The following is an 11,062-nucleotide window of genomic DNA, read 5'->3' on the forward strand; positions in this document are numbered from 1 at the left end:
ACGTGACCTCTGACTTTGTCCACCCCAGTCCAATACTCGCACCTCCAGGTCAGGAATAAATAGTGACTCTATACGGTTATGATGAAGAAAAAAAGGTGCAGTTGATGCAATTAAGAAACTCCACTGGTGTGAACTCAGCCCAGCCAGATCTGTAAAGATCACAAGTGCCAAAAGAGAGATCAAATCAAAGTTATAGCAGCAGCATAGAAAATTAAACACAGACCAAAGCAACCCAGCAGTAGAGGACATAGAGGAGAAGCGTTAATTTTTCTTGTGAGATATGGCAGACTCACTGCAAGATTACTACCCTGATTACGCAGAACGCAAGATAAATTCTGCTACACGGAGATCTTGATTAATGGCAAGAAAACTAATTGTAAACTGGATACGGCTGAAAATGCATTGATTATCTCCAGTGCTCTCTATACATCATTGCTAAACATTATGCTTCTTTCTGAAGTGGAGCTCCATGTGTAGGTTGGAATATTCTTTCATTAGTTGGCTCTAAAGATGACTCAGCATTCCAGGAGTGACTGTCTCTTACAGACACAAGGAGGCAATGCTGAGCTTTTATTTCTTTCAGATGTGTGGCTCAAAACAGGGGTGGAAAGGCCAAAAGGTGAAGGTGGCCAGCTACAAGCAGACACTCTGAACCTTTTGCATCTTTTTCAAGCCGAACTGATAGAGAACAAACTTACCACTCGTTGTTCACTCAGTGGAGGCTGAGCCCTTAGTTAAAACTGAAAGCACTGTGGATGTTGTAAAACAAAAATTGCTGGAAAAGCTCCGAGGAAGGGTCACTCGACCTGAAACGTTAACTCGGATTTCTCTCCACAGACGCTGCCAGACCTTCCGAGCGTTTCTAGCAATTTCTATTTTTGAGTCCATAATTCCTTCAATTCTTGTGGTACTGTTTGTGGAAACCCCTACTTCCTCTTTTGAGGAAAGTCAGTCCTTTGTAAGAGAAGGTAAGTAAGAATTAACATTGTCAACTCCTTCCATTTTGATTAAATTTGACCTATTTTTCTCAGCCTATTCAGGAATATTATTACACGCCTCTGGAGCAGATATGACTTGTATCTGGGTCTTTCAGTCCAAGGGTAGGACACTACCACAAGAGAGCCCCCATAAACCTCCTTTTCTTTTATTTAATCTATTTTTCCAATCAACCCATTTAGAGGTATTATCACACAACTCAAGATCAGGTGGGGCCTGAATCCAGGCTTCCCAGTCCATGGGTAGGGACACTAAAACTGGACAACAAAGGGGTCCCCATCACCTTCTTTCATTTTTCTATTTAACCTATTTTTCCCAGTCAATCTGTTCGGAGATGTTATTACCCACCTCTGGAGCAGTTGGAAAATCTTAAAATTAGTTCCATCTCAAATGAGCACAAGCAAAGTTTATGCCATTTGAGGTGTCTTGGTTAATTGAAGTCAGGAGCTGTGCTCCCAAAGCTTGTGATTTCAAATAAACCTATTGGACCCCTGACCTGGTGTGGTGTGACCCCTGAATTTGTCCTCCCCAGTGCAATGCGGCCACTTCCACATCTTGGTTTATTGAATTAGAAAGAGGTCTCCAATCATGTGTTTGAGCTCCAATGGAGATTCATTGACATTGCAGTTTTAGACTGGGTGGATGGAGCCTCACCCGCATTGGCTGAAGCCCATTGGATGGAACACATCTTTACCATCATGCACAGGGAGTATCAACACACTTAGAGAGAAATATCAAATTCCAGATGCAACCCTTCGGAGGAAAGTTCAACAATGACAAATAATTAATAAATAAAATTCCAACAAGAGGGATCTGTTGGTTTACATCAGATTATGGTTGAGCTGTAGAAATGGCAGCTAGAGTGTGCAAACATGGTTCATCTACACACTGTGTGCACACTCAAGACTTTGTTCATGCAACCATCCGAGGGTCACGCTACACAGGTTTGAGAAATGCAAAATTTGTTTAAGATATGTAGAATTGTTCTGGCAAATCTTGAATTTGAGCATAGAAAGGCATATGAACAGCTCAAAGATGGACAAGAACTGCAGCAGTCTAATGAGCTTGCTCTCTTTAACCAGAGACGGGTGAGAATATGGAATACAAGTGGTGTCCATTAGGACCATAGCTCCTACTGGGATTAGTCATGGCTCTGTCGTCCAGTTATAGAGATCCACAGTATGGAAACAGACCCTTTGGTCCAACTTATCAATGCCGACCAGATATCCTAAATCAATCTAGTCCCATTTGGCCCATATCGCTCCAAACCCTTCCTATTCATGTACCCATCCAGATGCCTTTTAAATGTTGCAATTGTACCAGCCTCCACCACTTCCTCTGGCTGCTCATTCCATACACACACCACCCTCTGTGTGAAAACATTTCCCCTTAGGTCCCTGTTAAATCTTTCCCCTCTCACCTTAAAACTATGTCCTCGAGTTTTGGGCTCTCCCACCTCAGGGAAAATGACTTTGCCATCCATCCTATCCAAGCCCCTCATGATTTTATGGACCAGATTAACAGCCCCAATCTGGGAACTCATATTCTATGGGGTCCACCTGGCTGACCTTGTTGCAATCACTGCACACAGGGGCCCAGGGAATTGGTGAGAGCTGTTTGCACAAGGACCATTGTACTGTGAAACATTAAAGAATGGCTGAACCAGTGACAGAACTGATAGTGTGGTGGATGTCCTGATGGAAGAGTGGCAAGGAGATGATGTCACAACAGGGAAACATGGCAACCAATTCATGAGCTAAGCAGTGAGCCTATAAGCAGAAAGCATGGGAGTGAACATGGCCCTGATTGGAGGAACAGCTCTGCACAGACTGTCTCCATTCTAGGGCAACTTCTCTCTGAGTCGCTGGTCCCCAAGGATCAAATTTTCCTGGAGGTTTGGGGAATTTAGGGTGAAGTTGCTCACCACCCACATATGTTCTGAGGCTTGATGGTCTGCATCTTAACCAGGGCAACTTCCCTCATTGGAGCTCATCTTCCTCCTCAGGTAGGTATCCTTCAGTCTCCTATTCAGATTGCTCAGCCCTTGGCATCACCATTCCTTGGCTGCATGGGGTACAGAGTTGGCACACAGCCTGTCCCCTCCGATCATCGACCTGCCCCCTGTTGAGGATCTTAGCTCCCCGCAGCCAGCATGAAGTTCACCAAGGGTTCATTCTCTCTGCCGCGGCTGCTCAGGATATGACCTCGGCTCAGGAAGGAGAGCAAGGCCAGGTGGTGTTAGTGCATCCTTGGACATGTGAGGGCTTGCTCCTCATGTCCAAACCCTGACTCGGAGAGTGGGACCAAACCTTCGGGAGCAGTGACAGCAACACAGGGCAGTCACAGAGTGAGGTTGCAATGACGTTGCAGATTCATGGAAGGGTCACTGTAATAAAGGAGGCCATTTGGCCCAAAGTGTCTGCAGCAGATCTTCAAAAGGATCACCTGACCCAGTGCCAGTCTCTTGGTTTCCCCTCCTCTCCCCTCCCCCACCCCCACCCCAGCCCCAGCCCTTCACATTTGAGATTTGCACCACACCTCTCACTTCCTCTTGTTCTGCTTCCACCTGATGCCTTTGTGGCTCAACCTGGCCTGAGCCTGTAATAGCTAGTAACCAGGCTGCTCTCCCTAAAAACTGGGATGCATGCTGTCCCCTTCTCCCGTCACCTCTCGCTGCTGCCTTCGCCATTCCATCAACAATGTAGCCCTATGCACCTGGGAGGTGGCTCACATCTTTCACACCTGACATTCCCATGACCACCTTGGCCATTTCCACCACAGACCTGACCTCTCACAGCGACGGGCTTCCAATCCCAGGCCTACACACCTCCCTGGCACTGTGGACCCTCTGCTCCAGAGAGTGACCCCAGAGGGATCCCATTGAGGTAGGATTCTGGGAGATTCCTCCAATAGATCTCAGAGATATTTTCATCAAAATTCCCCTTTACCATTGGCATGCTTTGGGGCAAATGTGGGCATGTTCTGTAAAACTGCTGAGCATCACACCCAATAAATCTAGCCTAGTCCTGCCATGTTGCATGCAGTAAGGATGTGCAAGTCATGAGTTCATGCTGCATGAGTGAGGTCATGCTGATATAGTAAAGTCCTGCTACATACAGTGAGGCTGTATGAATAGGAAGGCTTTCTAGGTATAAGGGCCAAATACTGGCAAATGGGACTTGGTCAGATTGGGATGTACGGTAGGGCATAGATGAATTGGATTGAAAGGTCTGTTTCTGTGCTGTGTGACGCTATGACTCTATGCTGCATGTAGTGAAGCCCTTGCTGCATTTAGCAAGGGCAGTTATGAAAGCACGAAAGCAGAGTTGGTTAATATAAATTCACCAATGAGGTCAGAGAATGGGTCATAGAGATGCAGTGGTCAATACTGAAATATTTTAGAATACACCGAATAGATATGTTCCAACAAGCAAGAAACATCCCATCTTTGGTTATCTAGAAATGTAAACAAACTTCAGGAAAAGCATGTAATTATTCAAAGATAGGTGGAAGGTCAGAAGATGGGACAGATATTTTAAAAAAAAAGCAAGGAACATCGAAAAATTTACAAGGAGGGAAAATATTAGAACATGAGAGAAATCCAACCAGAAATAACAATGATTTGGAGAACGGAATCTTCCCACCTCCCCCCACTTCCTCCATGCTCCCAGTTCAGGAAATTTTGGTGAAATGTTTGGAAATGTTGGAAATGTGATCTGATAAGTGATTGGGTCTTATTGGATTGTATCCAATGGTCGTAAATGAAGTGGCTAATAAGATCATTGCTTTTAATTTTCCAAAACTCTTGGTTTGGGGACAGTTCCATTAGATTGGAAGATAACAAATGTGACTCCTCTATCCAAAAAGGGAGAGAGTCAGAAATCAGGAAAATGTAGGTCAGCTTGCTTAACATCTGTCACAGGGAAAATGTTCAAAGCAGTATACTATTAAAGAGGTTGGATCAGGGTACTTAGACAAAATGAAGTCAATCAGGTAGAGTCAACATGGTTTTGTGAAAGGAAAATTATGTTTAACCAATCTACTGGAACTCTTTACATAGAACAATACAGCACAGTCAATGTTGTGCCGACCTTTTATCCTACTTTAAGATCAAACTAACCTACATACCAGTAGGAAGGGTTTGGGGGGATATGGGCCGGGTGCTGGCAGGTGGGACGAGATTGGGTTGGGATATCTCGTCAGTATGGATGGGTTGGACTGAAGGGTCTGTTTCCATACTGTACATCTCTATGACTCTATACCCATCATTGTACTATCATCCATGTGCCTATCCAAGAATCACTTAAATGTCCCTAATGTATCAGGCTGTACCACCACCACCACCACCACGGGCAGTGCATTCCACGCATTCACCACTAAAAAAAAACTGACATCTGATTTCTCTAATCACCTTCAAATTATGCTCCCTTGTGACAGATATTTCTACCTCTGAGAAAAAAATCTCTGGCTACTCACTCTATCTAAGCCTCTCATTATTTTGTATACCTCTATCAAGTCACCCCTCATCCTACTTCGCTCCAATGACAAAAGCACTAGCTCCCTCAACCTTTCCAATCCAGGCAGCATCCTGGTAAATCTCCTCTCCCACCTTCTCTAAAACTTCCACATCCTTCCTATAATGAGGTGACCAGAACTGAACACAATATTCCAAGTGTGTTCTAACCGGAAATCTATAGACTGCAGCATAACCTCACGGCTCTTAAACCCAATCACCTGCTAATGAAAACCAATGTAGCCTACGCCTTCTTAACAACCATATCAACCTGGGTGGCAACTTTGATGGATCTATGTATATGGATCCCAAGATCCCTCTGTTCCTCCACACTGCCAAGAATCCTGCATTCAAATTTAACCTAGCAAAATGAATCATTTCACATTTTTAAAACTCATCCATCCCCACCAGATATTCTAAACTGATCTAGTCTTATTTCTAGACTTTGAGTCTAATGAATACCGTATGTCCCCATCCCAATGATCGGGGTTTCAGTTTAATGTTAATAACAACATACTTTCACTGGGTCAGTCTGTCATTGTCTTCCCCTGACCTTTTTATTTTGCACTGCTGACAAACGACAGGCTCTCCTCCTGCCTGTCACCAATCACTCTTTCCACCAATTACTCCATCACCACCCAGGCAGGGCAGCACCTCCTACCAAACCCTCCCTGAAGTAGGTTCCCCATGACTGGGAAAGACCCCAAACTTGCTCAAAAATTTACGAATGATCCAAACCCCTCATCGCCGTTGGTCCATCCCACGGGATATGGGAATGTCTGAGGCTTCTTAGGTTGTGCCTTCCTTTTGAATATTTTGGATATCCAACTGAACCTTGCTCGCAGCGCCAAAACATTATGGTTCAATAGTGGTTACTGTGGAATGTAACATAAAACCAGTTCGAGGTTATTGGTGGTTCTAAATATATTTTCACCACCTACTAATAAGTAGAAAATGAATATAGTGAGATAAGTAAATGTACATACATCATGTATATATAGCAGTAAATATATATTAAGCAGTAATTTATTTTTGATATATTAGCAACACTAATGAGTGTTGAAGCTAATTCAGACATGCTCACCAATGAGTCTCACTGCCTTCTTCCCATCAGGGAGCTGATCTTATAGTAGCTGGTCTGGATAACTCAGGGTTCCTGGCATCATTCACAAACCTGACTCAAGGTAAATGCGCCTGAATAGGGTAAAGTCACCAATACGAATACTGTCCTTAATCTAAGGTGACGTGCCATATTCTCATCTGTAAAAGGAACAAGAATGAGAGGGTGTAAACTTAAGATGATGTGCAAACAATGCGACACTTTCTCTGAGTAGATAGGGCAGGGAATGCACTGTCTGGAAGTGTGGTGGAGGCAGGTTCAATCGAGTTAATCAAGATGGGCACTGGATGGCCATTTGGCTAGAGATGGTGCACAGGGATCTGGGGGAAGGACAAGAGACTGGTACTGGAGAATATTGCTCACAAGGAAACCTGGTGCAGACACAGTGGATCAAACAATTCCACGCTGCATCACTTCTGTAATATTGTTGCCACAGGAATTGGTCCTCAATTGTTTCCAACTTCAATAGGTTACTCATATGAAGGGGCAGAAATGGCATCTTTGCCAAATTTACTGATGACAGAAAGTTAGGTCGGAGAGTAAGTTGTGAGAAAACCTAAGGAGATTACAAAAAGATATAGATAGGTTACACGAGTGGTCAAATGCAGTATCAGGTGGGAAAATGTGCGATTGGCAGTTCCAAGAATCAAAACAAAAATATTGTCAAGATCCAAAGCTGACAAGGCTCTGAAGTGCAGAGGGCTCTGGCTATTCTCATTCATGATCCACAACAGGTTAGTATGCTGGGACAGAAAGTAATTATAGAATCAGAGAGTCAGAGATGTACAGCACGGAAACAGACCCTTCGGTCCAACCCATTCATGCCGACCAGATATCCCAACCCAATCTAGTCCCACCTGTCAGCACCCAGGCCATATCCCTCCAAACCCTTCCTATTCATATACCCATCCAAATGCCGCTTAAAATGTTGCAATTGTACCAGCCTCCACCACTTCCTCTGGCAGCTCATTCCATACACACAACACCCTCTGTGTGAAATGTTGCCCCGTAGGTCTCTTTTATACCTTTCCCCTCTCACTCTAAGCCTATGCCCTCTAGTTCTGACTCCCAGACCCCAGGGAAAAGACTTTGCCTATTTACCCTATCCATGCCCCTCAATTTTGTAAACCTCTATAAGATCACCCCTCAGCCTCCGACGTTCCAGGGAAAACAGACCCAGCCTGTTCAGCCTCTCCCTATAGCTCAAATCCTCCAACCCTGGCAACAAGTTTGTAAATCTTTTCTGAACCCTTTCAAGATTCACAACATCTTTCCGATAGGAAGGAGACCAAAATTGCATGCAATATCCCAGCAGTGTCCTAACCAATGTCCTGTACAGCAACAACATAAGGTGACTAAGGAGGTAGACAAGGGTAAAGCGGTAGATGTGGTGTATCTGGATTTTAGTAAGGCGTTTGATAAGGTTCCCCATGGTAGGCTACTGCAAAAAATACGGAGGGATGGCATTGAGGGTGAGTTGGATTAGGAATTGGCTGGCTGGAAGAAGACAGAGGGTAGTAGTTGATGGTAAAGGTTCATCTTGGAGTGCCGTTACTAGCGGTGTTCCGCAAGGATCAGTTTTGGGACCATTGCTGTTTGTCATTTTTATAAATGACCTGGAGGAGGGGCTAGAAGGTTGGGTGAGTAAGTTTGCGGATGATACGAAAGTCAGTGGAGTTGTTGACAGTGAGGAAGGATGTGTCAGGTTACAGCGGAATATAGATAAGTTGCAGAGCTGGGCAGAAAGGTGGCAAATGGAGTTCAATGTAGCTAAGTGTGAGGTGATTCATTTTGGTAAGAGTAACAAAAAGACGGGGTACTGGGCTAATGGTCGGATACTTGGTAGTGTGGATGAGCAGAGGGATCTTGGTGTCCACGTACACAGATCTTTGAAAGTTGCCACCCAGGTAAATAGTGCAGTGAAGAAGGCATATGGCGTACTGGCTTTTATTGGTAGAGGAATTGAGTTCCGGAGCCCTGAGGTCATGTTGCAGTTGTATAAGACTCTGGTGCGGCCGCATCTGGAGTATTGTGTGCAGTTTTGGTCGCCATACTATAGAAAGGATGTGGAGGCACTGGAACGGGTGCAGAGGAGGTTTACCAGGATGTTGCCTGGTATGATAGGAAGATCGTATGAGGAAAGGCTGAGGCACTTGGGGCTGTTTTCATTGGAGAAAAGAAGGTTTAGGGGTGACTTGATAGAGATGTACAAGATGATTAGGGGTTTAGATAGGGTTGACCATGAGAACCTTTTTCCACGTATGGAGTCAGCTATTATGAGGGGGCATAGCTTTAAATTAAGGGGTGGTAGGTATAGGACAGATGTTAGGGGTAGGTTCTTTACTTAGCGAGTCGTGAGTTCATGGAATGCTCTGCCAGTAGCAGTGGTGGACTCTCCCTCTTTATGGGCATTTAAACGGGCATTGGATAGGCATATGGAGGATAGTGGGCTAGTGTAGGTTAGGTGGGCTTGGATCGGCGCAACATCGAGGGCCAAAGGGCCTGTACTGCGCTGTATTCTTCTATGTTCTATGTTCTATAAACTCCCAACTCCTGTACTCAATACTCTGACCAATAAAGGAAAGCATATCGAACGCCTTCTTCACTATCCTATCTACCTGCAACTCCACTTTCAGGGAGCTATGAACTTGCACTCCAAGGTCTCTTTGTTCAGCAACACTCTCTTGGATCTTACCATTAAGTGTATAAGTCCTGCTAAGATTTGCTTTCCCAAAATCCAGCACCTCGCATTAATCGGAATTAAATTCCATCTGCCACTTCTCAGCCCATGGGCCCATCTGGTCCAGATCCTGTTGTAATCTGAGGTAACCCTCTTCGCTGTCCACTACACATCCAATTTTGGTGTCATCTGCAAACTTACTAACTGTACCTCTTATGTTTGCATCCAAATCATTTATGCCATTCCTGAAGAAGGGCCTGTGCCCGAAACGTCGAATCTCCTGTTCCCTGGATGCTGCCTGACCTGCTGTGCTGTTCCAGCAATAAAGTTTCAACTTTGATCTCCAGCATCTGCAGACCTCACTTTCTCCTCCAAATCATTTATGTAAATAACAAAAAGTAGTGGACCCAGCACAGATCCTTGTGGCACTCCACTGGTCACAGGCCTCCAGTCTGAAAAACAACCCTCCACCACAACCCTCTGGTCTTCTACCTTTGAGCCAGTTCTGTATCCAAATGGCTAGTTCTCCCTGTATTCCATGAGATCTAACCTTGCTAATCAGTCTCCCATGGGGAACCTTGTCAAAGGTTCATCTGTCCATATAGATCACATCTACTGCTTTGCCCTCAATCCTCTTTTCTGCTTCCTCAAAAATCTCAATCAAGTTTGTGAGACATGATTTCCCACACACAAAGCCATGTTGACTATCCCTAATCAGTCCTTGCCTTTCCAAATACATGTACATCCTGTCCCTCAGGATTCCCTCCAACAACTTGCCCACCACTGAGGTCAGGCTCACCGGTCTATAGTTCCCTGGCTTGTCTTTACTGCCTTTCTTAAACAGTGGCACCATGTTTGCCAACCTCCAGTCTTCTGGCACCTCACCCGTGACTATCAATGATACAAATATCTCAGCAAGAGGCCCAGCAATCACTTCTCTATTAGGAAAGTTAATCAACTGTTATGGGGGAAACTGAATACAAAAGTCAGAGTTTGTGCTTCCATTATATACAGCACCGTTAAGACTGAACTGGAACGCTGTGTACAATATCAGTCTTGTTTAAGGAAGGATGCAACTACACGAGGCAGTTCAGAGCAGGCCGATACCTGAAATGAGAGGGTATTGCTAGGAGGGAAGTTTGAGATACTAGGCTTGTTTCTGCTCGGACTTAGAAAAGTAAGCAGCAACTTGATTGAAACATGTAAGATCCCAAGGGGTCTTACCAGTGTGGACGCAGAGAGGGAGAATCACGGCTCGAGGGTCACTACCTTGTGCTTCACCGGTCATTAGAAAATCATACAGTATCCCATAGATACAACAAATAATCAGCAAGAACTTGCCTGTGGGTTAGCTCTAACCACGTTCATTCAGCTCATGAGCCTCTCCAGCTGGTCTCGGGAAACTAATTATTCTCATAACCCTGTCAGATCTTCCTTGAACATCTCTTCCTCCAACAGTCCTTCCCGATTCTGGAATGAAATATGACTTGGCCTGTCATGACCTCTTTATTGATTTGAGTTCCCGGATGGTGTGCGTTGCAACTTCTCCTCGGGATTTTCTGAGCAGCAAAGCAACTTACATTTGATGTGTGGCATATTAAACTGGTCTGCCCTGACACCAGCCTTCGAGCTGCAGATAGAGAGAGCACAGGTCAATATTAAAATTCCCTCTGATGATGCTTTTGTTGTGTACCCAGCCAATGGGGCTTAAAAATGCAATAACCCATGAATGATTGGCACTTGAAAGTGATAG

The sequence above is a fragment of the Chiloscyllium plagiosum genome, unplaced genomic scaffold (genome assembly GCF_037043375.1).
Source record: "Chiloscyllium plagiosum isolate Xiang-an unplaced genomic scaffold, Cpla_swu_hap1 HiC_scaffold_25, whole genome shotgun sequence".
Lineage (NCBI taxonomy): Eukaryota > Metazoa > Chordata > Chondrichthyes > Orectolobiformes > Hemiscylliidae > Chiloscyllium > Chiloscyllium plagiosum.